General features: G+C 51.1%; 2 long non-coding RNA genes across 2 annotated transcripts in view; one reads left to right on the plus strand and one right to left on the minus strand.

The window, feature by feature from the left end:
• Positions 1-12,314, plus strand: part of LOC119233453 (uncharacterized) — a 161,577-nt gene that overhangs the window by 86,661 nt on the left and 62,602 nt on the right. The gene's annotated exons all lie outside the window — the stretch shown is intronic.
• LOC119233713 (uncharacterized) lies at positions 4,375-9,638 on the minus strand. Its single transcript, XR_005122445.2, has 3 exons — positions 9,475-9,638; positions 4,529-4,664; positions 4,375-4,449 (listed from the first exon to the last, which is right to left on the minus strand). It is a non-coding gene; the product is annotated as an uncharacterized LOC119233713 (long non-coding RNA).

Below are 12,314 nucleotides of genomic sequence, written 5' to 3' on the forward strand. Positions count from 1 at the left end.
TCCCGGGCGCGGGGAGAGGGCTCTGTCCTCTCAGTGTCTTCCCGAGTGTTGGTCCTTTCAAGTGATCAGGAAGGCCTGGTTGACTGTCTGCCAGAACTCATCTCCGCTGCCGGGCGGGGTGAGGGCATTTTCTTTTCGTTAGTGCTAGAGACACAGAGTCAGGAGTCAGGGCGAGGGGACGTTTGATGCGGCCTTTCCACCATGGCCCCCAGCCGCTGCCTGTGCCGGACTTCCTCCGACATGGAGACTGTCTGCAAACTTGGATGATGTCATCCCAGCCTTTTATTTTCCTATGCGCAGTAAGTGTCGTAAGAATGGGGCTCCAGCTACCTCATCACCTACTTGTTCATCTTTCTGGCTATGATGCCTGGAACACGCGTGCTCCGTAAACACTGCACGACATCAGATGATTCTTATCGCTTAATGTAGAGAATCACATTACAGGTTACAAACACATCATGACACACAATTTTAAGGAAAACTATTAATCAGCTGTTTTCTAATGTTCACAGAAAAGGGTCCTAGAATTAAGATGCTTAAATTAAAAAAAAAATTAATATTAAATCATAGCAATTTTTCCAGTGTGGTCTCCAGAATTACCTGGCATATATTGCAGATGCATTTAATATAGATATGTAGTTTTTCAGATTCCTGTGCCCCTCCACCCCAGAATGATGAATATTATTTCTTGGGGTGAGCCTGAGAACCTTCATCTTACCCATGCACTGTGGGGGTTGCTAAGCTAAAGGCAAGTGTCAGGACATTGTCCGAGAGTGCCAAGGGGGGGCGCCCTCTCCAGGGAGAGTCCACGCATCCATGTGACTCGGCTGAATTATCACAAGACCCAAGGAATTTTTTTTTTTTTAAATAAATTTTATTTTTATATTCCCCATACAATTGCAACCCCCTTATTTTGACTCCCATAGTGTGTCTCTGGTTCATAGATTTTGCTGATTTTGATTTTCACTTTCTTATAGTTATTCATTTTCCTGGTCCCTTATTTAAGTTTTCTAGATTCCTGCTATGAGTGAGACCATCGGGTATTTTTCTTTTTCTTTCTGGCTTATTTCGCTGAGCATGATCCCTTCCAGCGCCACCCATGTTGCTGCAAACTGCATGTGCTTATCTTTTTTGAATGCTGAGTAATATTCCATGGTGTGTATATTCTGCCGCCGGGTTCTTTAAGCTCGGGGTAGATCTCTTTTTGTCGCAGAACCGGGAAATTGTCCAAGATGGCCTCCCCGGGTCCTCTTAGGACAGGTGATACTGTGAGAAATGCTTTCTCTATCATCCCCTCCAATTCAGCCTGCACAGGATCAGAGTCTGTCATTTCTCTGCAGGATGAAAATGGCCTGACTGGTTTGCTTGCCTTTTCAGTTGTTGTTGTTGTTCATTTGTCCTAATATTCTTGACTGCCTGCTTAGTGCAAGGCTGGGGCCAGATATTTGAGAAGAAACTTGCAACATGAACCCACTCACTTGAGGAGCTTAGCACCCAGCATCCAGTGACCCAGCAACCAGTGACGAGAAGTGAGCACATTAAAGCTAGAGAGCAGCTCAGAATAGTCGAGAAAGGCCCGGGAACTGTGTTTGCTAATAAATTAATCATGGAAGTAATCACATCTCAGGGGCTTCTGAGCAGAGAAATAGTTTCAGCAGGGCATGCATTTGAGCTCCAGTGCTAACGAAGGGGAGATTTGTAAAGGCAGAAAGGAGAAGGAAGGGTTGTCTAGGAACTGCAATAGCATGAGCACGATGTGGACATAAACCCTTTGATAGGGTGGAGGTTTAATCTTTCAGAAAGGTGGGGACAGATGAGTAAGCCAGAGACTTATTTTGTGGGTTGGAAGACAGTAGAAGCTTCCATTGCCACACCAAGAACATTTTGGACATTTTTCTATCAGGAAATTGAAGCACAGGGGTCAGCACAGTTTGAAGAAGGTAGTATTTTAATAAGGTCAGTGAAATGGTAGTTTTAGGATGAAGCGTAAAGAGAAAAGGCATGAAATAAGGGCCTCCCCTGGTGGCGCAGGCGGTTGAGCGCTGCACTGTGAAGCTGTCTGCAGCCTCTGCAGCACTGGTTCGATCCTGCCTGGCTGGCGAGGGTCCCACATGGCACAGCAGACCTCTCCTGTCTCGCCCGCTGCTCCCCTCAGCAGTGTATTTCATCAGTCTGCCTGTTCTGTTCCCCGCTCTGTCTCTGGTGAGTCCTCTCACCCTCCCGTGCATCTGGTCTGTACCCTGGTTCTTGTATAAATAAATCTTAAAAAAAAAAGAAAGAAAGAAAAGGCATGAAATAAATAGACCAGCAAGGAGGTGAGTGCAATGGACTGACCAAGCATGAGGTGTGAAGACTAACCTGGTGTAGAGTGTAGTAGAAACAGAAAGAAAGGTTAAGAGGTGGTGTAAGGAAAGAAAGGACAACAGAACCAGTGACCCAGGGTCGGCGAGAGGACTGACACTGGGCATCCTACTCCTCTTGCGTATATTCATCAGTGGTCAGCGGGGCGGGGTGAGCCTCTTGTGGACAAAGGTGTTTCCTCTGGGTCTGAGCCTGGCCGATGCCTGTCGCTATTCACTTATGTCGGCGTCAGCAATAACAGCCTCCGCATTTCCAGGCGTTTCTCTATTGCAATCTAAGGTGTGCTGTTAGCAAAGAAGTGTCCAGTTGCACTTTTTGAGGGAAAGCAGAGTCCAAAAACCAGACTATTGTAGAAGTGGGAAGTCAGGTTTCGGCACATTTGTCCTTCTGTGAAAATCCTCTGGGTCAGGTGTGAGGAAGGAACTACCAGAAACCAAAGATAGATGAGATAAGGGAGGGAGGGAGGGAGGGAGGGAGGAAGGGATGGATGGACGGACAGACGGATGACAGATCGATAGACAGACAGACAGAATTATACCTGGGAAGAAATGATCAGCATCACATGTGCCATCATTTCTGAAAAATTGCCCTTGAGTTTTATCAATAGTTTCTGTGCTGGGTTTGGTTCATAAGCCAGGGAAATGCAAGCTGTTTGCGGGGCTTGCTGACTTAACTCACGTACTCATTCAGAAAGAGAAGGGAAAGCAGAGTCTGAAGCTCTCGAGAAAAAGTGGGTCCTACTCAGACACCATCTAAAGGGCTCTCCTGCGTCTCCCACGAATGGCTCTCTGACCGGATTTGAAACTAAAGAACTGAAGTAACGATAGCACCGGAGAGCACTGGCTTGGCTTCTGCCCCCATCCCAGGGAGAGGCCAATCTATGTGACTGTGCGGAGAGTGTTGGGCCAGTGACAGGCAGGAAATGTCCCAACAGACCCTCCATCGATGGAGACGAGGCTGGAGGTGATTTCTAGACATTTGAAACAGAAGCTGGCTTCAAGGAGAACCACACGATCCTGCAGAAAGTGCTTGATAAGGCTGTATTTCTGGAAGAAAGGACAAGATGAAGCCTCAGTTCAGACAGGGGAAAAAATGGAGAGAAGCAACTTGTTCATAAACATTTCATCACAGTCAGAAAATGGGGGTAATTTCCACATCTGGGTCCGGCCTCCTGGAGCTGAGTGGGCAAGAGGAAAGAGTCTATGGAGCTGAAGGGCTCAAGAGAAGATGGAGAAATAGCACGCCCCACAGACCCCCACCATCAAAGATCCCTGTGAGGTGCGGGTGCCAACTGGGGGCCTCAGCCAGTGGCCGCCTGCTGGAGGAGAGGCAGCAGACAGCAGGAGAAGGAGAGAGAACTATCCTAAGGACCCCCTTCCTGCTGGGGGTTCCAGTTTCCACCAGCTTGTCATCAGCTCTGCCTGGGAATGCTCCCTGCCCAAGGAACAGAGGCTGATACGGGGACCTATGGCACCACAGCTGGGGCACAGAACAGCAGTGGTGCATGGATTCTTCTGGAAGCTCTAGGACCCACCACAGTAGAGGGCTGTCACGTGGAAATAGGAAGCTAAAGACAGTAATGATGAGGATGCTGACAGGCACTCAAATGCTTACAGCGTGTCAGGCACAGTTCTAAGCTCTTCACGCTTTCTGTTGCTTTAAACCCTCACGATGAACTGTTTTTTATTTTTTTTTAAAGATTTATTTATTTATGCATACAAGAGCTGGGATGTAGGCCAGAGGCGCGGGAGGGTGAGAGGATTCACCAGAGACAGATCAGGGAGCAGAACAGGCAGAAGGACTGAGTACACTGCTGAGGGGAGCAGCGGGCGAGACAGGAGAGGTCTGCTGCACCTTGTGGGCAGCTCCCTGGCTGGGGATTGAATTCGTGCTGCGGTGGCTACAGAAAGCTTCATAGGTTGCGTCCTAACCCCTTGCGCCACCAGGGAAGCCCGCACAATGAACTGTTACTATCCACAGATGAGGTGACTGAGGGCCAGAGAGGTTAAATAACTGCCTTTATTTCCATCGCCGGGGCTCCCCATCAAGGCAAGATGCCTCTGCTGACTTGTCTCCTTTTTTTTTTGCCTGAAAAGGAGACAGGAAGAGGAGAAGCACAGATTAGCTGACCCGGGCCTGAGCTGTGCCCTCTCCCCCGAGTGCTTACCCTCACTGAGGCCTGGGCAAAGCCTGCACACCGCTAAATGGAAATCTTCACTTCACTTCCAGATGCCACAAAGGGAAGAAATAAATTTGCTCAGCTTCAGATGTAGCCATCGTCCCCGTCACAAGACAGAGCCTCTCTGTAATGATGAAAAGCACTATAATTTTAACCTTGTTATTGGACTGAGCACAATTTACGCTAGTGATGAAAAAAAAAAGGAAAAGATTTATGAGATGTAAGATAGAAAGATAAACTCTTGTCCCTTAGTGGCTATTACAAACATTGCCAAAATACCATAAATGTGTGAAAGATGACATGATTATTTTTGCATTTCCACTGGGCATTTCCAATATTGTGAGAATTTACAGGGCAGAAGTCCCCAGTCCAGACAGTAGAGCTGGAGGCGGGTGGAGGAAAGACGTGCAGCCACATGCCTGGATCTCTCCCGGGAGGTCCCACTGACCCAGTCTGGGATGGACGGCGAGCAGGTGGCTTCAGGCACAGCGAGCATGCCCAGCGATGGAGCTCACCACACCTGAACATAAAAGCGTCCTTTTTATTTCCCGCCTCCAGTCACCAGCTCCTACCGCAGCTTCAGTGGCTCTACCCTGCCCTGCATTTCATCAGGATATAGCATCAGACCCAGCTCCACCTCAAAACTGGGCACGCGAGAGGGCAGCCATCAGCCAAGGAGACACCAGGAGAACCAGCTGGACACCCAGACACCATCCGCTGGGAAGACCCATCCCCGCCGGGTCCTCCTAGGCAGGCCAGTAATCAGGCAAGCGCCAGACAGAGTGATGAGAGAAAACGTAAAAAAAAAAAGTTGAACAAAAAAGCATGTTTACCTCCTGTCATGGGAGGTGACTGGCCCATGTGGCTCCGGATGCCATCTTAAGCGGCTAAGCTAAGACAGAAGGACTGTGGTGGAGGACAGAAAGAATGACAGCGAGCTGACCAGGGTGGCTGCAGTGGACAAAGGTATACAGGCTTATGTCCCGCCTTCTCCGCTGGAGAGTGGTACAGCGATCGGGCCTTCCCGGGGCACACCCTAACGGAAGCCCACTGTGAATACCTTTGTCAAAAGGGAGCCACGGGAGGATTTTTAAAGAGAAAGGGTGTGGACACCAGCAGGTTGCTTCAGGGAAACCAAACTGAGATCATCCTTGCAGCTGAGCAGTCTGGACGGGCTGTCCTGGAAGGGACAGCAGCAAGAGGCCTGGTCACAGGTAGGTAGTCACGCCTCTGGCTGAGTCAGGGCTGGGATGCAGGTCATGTAGAAGGCCTGGGGGTTCTCTAGATCCCGGCCCCAAACTCCCCTGACCCAGCAACCGACCTGAAAAGCAGGAAGTAAATTTGGGCTTTGACCTCTGGAGAGGGTTGGCTTTAGTGATAGGACAACAGCTACTGGAGAAGCCGGTGTTTCAAGATGTCCTCAGCTCTTCTTGAGGAGTCGGGTACCACATTCTCCACTCCAGGAGCAGCCGCGCTGACGGCTTGAGGTTTCACTTTCCATAACTGAGCATCACTCAGACCGGAGGGGATTTGTAATAGGACTTGCCCATGTCCTAAAGAGAGGTGCTGCCTGAGCAGGTGCTGTGAACACAGTTCTGGACAGCACTTGGGACCTTAGTGATTTGGGGTTCCCTGCACTGAAGTGGGGGCCACATGCCGATGGCCCTGCATTGGATCATGATGACTCCTGCATCAGACCAAGAGCATGCTTGAGTTGCTGTGTTCCATATTTAAATTTAGGCTGCAAATGCAAAGACAGTTTTACAACTCGAAATACACTCTCTACTACAGAGAATGGTGACTGAAGCAAAAGCAAAAATAGCTGCACCCGCCACAGTTTGAGAAAATCTAAATCTGAAGATGATCATTTTTATTTGCATGCTACCAAATAAGGACATGGGGAAGCAATGAGTCACCGGTATTCTCGCACTTACCAGATTCCAACACAGTGTGAGGGTATTCTTTAAAATGAGGTTTCGATATTCTAAAATTTACATGCAGCTTTGCCACCCCCCTCACCCCCAACGTGTCATCTAAGGTCCTCTCAGAAAAGTGGGCCAGATCGCCACTTTCCAGAACAGGGATGGCATCGCTCCCATGAATGATTTCCTTACTCTACAGACTCACAATGATGCGAACGACACCTTACATCTGAAGAGTACCTTAGCTTTTAAAGGTACTTTCACCTACATCCGCTCATTTGATCACATTTGATTCTCACAAAATCCTTGAGGCAAGGTGTTTGCAAGTGTGTGGTTGTCATATTAAAATACCACTGAGCGTGGGTCTTTTTGTAGAGACAGGATGAATCACTAGGAGTAGGAAAAAAGGGAACAAACAAAAGAAAAGTAGGAGATTCTGAGATCTAAGCTCCTTGCTAACATCTTGCCTGGCCCCGTGTAAACCCAAGCTCTTGCCGCGCTGACACCCAGCAGAGAGGTCTGGGAATGGCAACTCAAGTGTGTTTTCTTCTTCTCTGTGCTTTTAGAAGACAGTTTAAAGAGAGTTCGGGAATGTTCTGCCCTTTTGTTTTGAAACTTCCTCTGCTTGTCTGCAGACTGTGAGATGGGTCTATTTGCTTTAAACAGACTGAACAACCTTTAAAAGAAGCAGACTTCTATGACGGGCTGACTTATTTTGGATGTGCAAAGATGTTTACTGAGCTTCTCATCTAAGACTTGAAAATTCTTCCATCTCAGTTAGTGTGACACAGTTGAGGATTTAAAGGGGAGCGCCGTCTGTTGTAGCAGGTTTTGGAAGGTGGCAGGAGAAAAATGTCTCTGTTTTACAGCATGATCAGCAATCTGCCTCTCCCCAAGGATTTTTCATGAATCTTAGAAGGAAATCTGTGTTATTCAAGTTCCCAAGGGCAAACCATCTTTGCCAAGAGGCCACTGAGCACACTTCGCAAAGATGGCAGACATTTCTCCTTATGTTCCTGCCACCAGGTGAGCACTGGTCGGGGAGGGGCGGGACTGAGAGCCCCACCGCGCAGCAAAGTATTTTCTGGAGAGTTGTGGAAGCAAATTGCAATAGGTTTGATATGTCAACTTAGAGCAAGGACTGAACTAAACGATGCTGACACCCACACTGCGTGCTCTCCACAGTGCAGAGGGGAAGAGGGGCAAAGAGGATTGACCGGGTGGCCCACGCCCAGCCACTTCCATGCTGCCCCCCACCAGAGTTACCAGCATCTTCCTGCAGCGCAGTGCTGCCTTGGGGGTCCCTCCTCTCCTGCTGGGAAGGAGGCCCCGAGGGTGAGTCAGGACGCAGCCATCAGAAGCCTGGACTCAAGACACGGGCACTCTGGCGCTGCCGCCATCTCGAATTGTCTGTGTGGCTTTGGACTTTCTGCCTCTTGCATCTGTAAGGCAGGGGAAGTGGCCTAAGTGTTGTCCAGGTCTCCTCACAGCTCCAAAACATTAGCATCCTTTTGGTCAGGAAGGTGGCGGGAGGTGGTGAAGACAGGCATAATTATCCACTAGCTGTGGAAGGACTGACCTTGGAGGTGGCGGGAGTCACCCAGGAGGCATCCTGGCCATGGGCTGGGGACCCAGCGGCCGCCTGCGGGGTGCAGGGGGAGCGAGGCCTGCAGGCAACAGGAGACGGCACGTGGAGCAAAGGCCGCGTCCACCGCAGAAAGGCCAGGCCTGGCCCCAAGCAGGCCCCGCGCCTTTCTGCAGCCTCTCCCCAAGAGCACACCATTAAATGTCAGCCTCAGAAACATTTCCCTTGGCTTTGTTGTTCCAGAACGGATTTCTTTTGTCCTCAATATAATGGATATGCAGAAACAATGATAGAACAGAGATTTTTTTTAAAGCGATGACAAACACAGTGCTGCTTCCTCCCTCCCTCCTTCCTCCTTCGCCCCCCAACCCCCCACTCCCAAATAAATCATTGTTCAAAAAAAAATCCCATTGTCTATTGTCCACAGAGATCAAGATCCGCCTGGAGCGCGGGGGGAGCGCCGCGCCCGCGGCCGGTAGGTGGCGCACGCGGGCAGCGCAGGCGGGAGCGCAGCCGCCGACGGGGGGGCTCGGAGCCGGGGTCTCGCCGCCCGCACCCCGCCCGCCGCGCCTCCTCCCAGCCCCTACCCCACCCGGTGCTAATTGCCGGGGACTCTGCCGGGGCTCGGGTTGAGGGGGAAGAGCGCGGGAAGAGGGGCGAGGGCGGGCGGTGGGGAAGCCGGCTCCGCAGACACAAAGCCTGGGGACCGCGGCTCCCCGAGCCCCCGCTGCGCCCCCACCGCGCCTGAGCCCCAGCGCCCCCTCCCCTGGGCGCTCGGCTCCGAGGCCCGGGAGCCGCGATGGGGGGCCCCGCGCGCCCGCCACCCCCAGGCCCACCCTGCGACTCGGGGTGCCGGGGTGCCGGGGTGCGGTGGCCTGCGGAGGAGACCCGCCCCACTGGCCGCGGGCCGGGCCTCCCAGCAGCAGGGGCTGCCTGGTGGGTGCCCGCGGGGAGCCCGGGCGCCCGGTTGCCAGCAGTGCTGTCTCCCAGAAGGAGCCAGGGGACCCTGCCCCCCCCTTCCCCCCCCCCCCCCTGTGTGGCAGATGCACTGGGACGGCCTTCAGAGTGGTGGATCCCCCAATCTCCATGCTTCAGAGCGGTGGATCCCCCAAACTCCATGCTTCAGAGTGGTGGAGCCCCCAATCTCCATGCTTCAGAGCGGTGGATCCCCCAAACTCCATGCTTCAGAGTGGTGGATCCCCCAATCTCCATGCTTCAGAGCGGTGGATCCCCCAAACTCCATGCTTCAGAGTGGTGGATCCCCCAATCTCCATGCGAGGGGGGAGCTGGTGTTAAGAGATGGCTCTGAAGTCAGAAGCCAGGCCTGAAAGGTGAGCCTTGGCAGCTGGAGCTTGCTGACCTCCAGGAGTGCCCAGCACCCCCACCTTCCAAGTCCCGGCTCTGAAATGTGGCTGCAAGACTCTCACCTGGTAGAGAGACTGGAAGGGTCCGTTGAAAGTGGTGCTTAACTTAGCAGGAGGCCCCCGCAGAGTAGCTGCTATTACTGACTCTCCGACTCTCCTGGAGGGTGGTGCAGTTTGCTGCCCTTGGGAGAAACGCCCAAGCAGCCGCCTAGGCTGAGGAGCGAGGCTTCCACTGGGGAACATCCTCAGCGCGGTGGCTCCTCACAGAAGGAGCCATCAGTCCCTCTGCTGTCCACAGCCCCACATCTGCCTCCAGTCCCCCAGGCTGGGCTGTGGCTGTGTTGGGCCCTGCACCTCCCCTGCCCCTCCCTGCATTCTCACCGTGTCACAGACCCACCCCCAAACCTGGATGGAGGCTTCTGAGAGAGTTGGCACATGGACTTTGGGGTCAAACTACCCAGTTTGGAGTCCGGCTCCCCCATTTGCTAGCTGGAAAGATGGACAAGTCCCCACCCACCCCCCACCCCCGCCCTTGGCTTTGCTGCCTGCCCTGTGAGAGGGGCGTGATAGCTAACCCCATAGACTTCCGCAAAGACTATGGAAGATGTAAACTGTCTGGCATGCACGATCTCTTCAGCAAATTTAAAATTTACAGTTGAAATTAGGTCAGATCATCTTGTTGAGGATAGTGGGATTTCGCTGGAATTTCCGCAGACATCCAGCAAAGGTGAACCCGCAGTGCCTCGCGGTTAGCTTCCTTGTTCCTGCCCATCTGAGTCCATAGGGTTTATTTCCCCTCTGGGAAAAGAGCAGAAATCCGGTGAGGGGATCTTGTGCCCAGGGCCTCACAGAAGTAATTCACACCTAAACAGGCTTATTGACTCTGTGGGGCTACAACATACCAGTTGTAGACCCCTATTCCAGCTGGAAGGGTGTCTGGGGGTGGACCTGACTTTAGAGCTGCATTCTCAGCCATGGCACGTGCCTGATTGCTTGGCTCCATGACGCCTTGTTAGCACTTACCCATGTTCACTGCCACCCACCAGCAGTGCGTGACTGAGCGTGCAGGAGGCCAGGAACAGTTGACACTTCTTTAAAGGACATGGGCATTTCCATGAATATCAGCTTTGTGTAGCTCTTGGGAGAAACTCAGACTTTGGGAAGACCAATTCCCACGGGTAGCAGTAGGGCCTAGAGGCAGCTCTGGTAGCTCCAAGATGGCCCCATGGGCCCTGGCCTCCTGACAGCCATGTCCTAGTGTAGTCCTCTCCCTCCTGAGCAGGGCCAGCTGGTGTACCAAATGAATATTATGAGAGAACAGTGTGTGACTTCCAAGCAAGCACATATAACACAGGTGGCTTCCACTTCGTTCTCCTATGTTTCTTTATTGTGGGGAAAGCTGGCCACCGTGTCAGCTCTAAGGAATGGTCTATGCCTCCTGCCCTCAGCCAGCATCAACCTGCCCGCCAGGTGAGGGAGCCATCTTGGGTGAGGCAGATCCTCTAAGCCTGATCAAGTCTTGGTCTCATGAGAGACCTTGAACAGAAACAGTGCAGTTAAGCCATCCCCAGATTCCTGACTCACAGAACAACTGTGAGACGTAAAAAAAAAGAAAAGAAAAAAAAAAAGACCTATGTGTCAGGGAGCCTACTGTTAATAGGCCCATAGACCAGATGGGAAGAGATAGGTCACCATGCCCTGGAGGGTGCAGAGCCAATCTTCTCCAGACATCAGGTTGAAAGCTAAAGTGGTCAGGTCACTGGTTTCCAGAAGCTTTCCTGGCTATTTCCATTAGTTGTCTGCAGATAGACATGTGTGGCTGAGTCCAGGTACCTGAAGATGCCAAATGCATCCTGGTGCACCATTTTTCTCTAGAAGGGGGTCTCACACGTTTTCACTGCTAGTCATAGTTAAGAACCCTGTGTCTCACTCAAGCAGAGGGAATAATGTTGAACTAACCACATGCTCTTTGAAATCCTGGTCTCTGACGAAATATCTTGCAATGTGGTTAACTCAGTTTCCAGATATGTAAACAAAGCCAAAATATGACTGGACCCCCGTTCCATTCAGCTAGTAGTCTGCAAGTGGCTGTTTTGTGTAGACTCTCAGAGCCCCTGAATCTAGGGCCATAACTTGTCAAAAAAACTTCAACCTCTTAAAAACTCTCCTGATCCCCTAAAATCCACTTCTTATTTTTTATGTGATTCTAAGTTTCAGCATTTTTTTTTCAGAAAGTTTTATTTTTGCTATATTTTTAGATTCAAAAGTATTTGTTTAAGGTGAACAAATGATACAGCATACCCAACCGCTGGAACTGCTTTTTAATTGAGAACAAAAGGGGAATACCTAGGACAAGCATACGCAGTTGCCACGTTTATTGTTTCAGCGAATTTTTGTCAGGTTTGTTTATCTGGGTGTTAATGTGATGATACAGCAATCCTTGGAGAAAGAATAACAAGTACGTTAAAGAACAAATTCTAGATAAAAATGGAAAACAGCCACAACCCACAAGGTCTTCTTTGGGAAGAACTCTTGAAGAAAAACCGACTCACGCTTCACGGAAGAATATGGCGCTGTCATTTTCCCTTTATAGTGCCGGAGTGTTCCTGAACAAAGGCCTCAAGGCATTATCACATCGTCATCTATTTTTTGATGTGATTTCTATTTTCAGGGCCTGGCTTCGCTCCCTCTTTTTTCCTGTTGCAGCTGGTCATTGGTGCCATCTTCGTGGGCCCTATCATGCTCAGTGTGACCAGCCCCACCTGGAGAGTTCACTGTGGTGACCACAGGTCAGCCCCGCCAGGTTCTTGTCCACCCACAGGGCCAGAGGAAGACCTCAAGGATCCACCCCTCCTGCCACACAAGCTAGGGTGGTGTAGTTGGAGGTAATTGGTTTATTCCTA

This window comes from Talpa occidentalis, unplaced genomic scaffold (assembly GCF_014898055.3).
Source record: "Talpa occidentalis isolate TD23 unplaced genomic scaffold, MPIMG_talOcc4v2.1 talOcc4.8, whole genome shotgun sequence".
In the NCBI taxonomy this organism is placed as follows: Eukaryota; Metazoa; Chordata; class Mammalia; order Eulipotyphla; family Talpidae; genus Talpa; species Talpa occidentalis.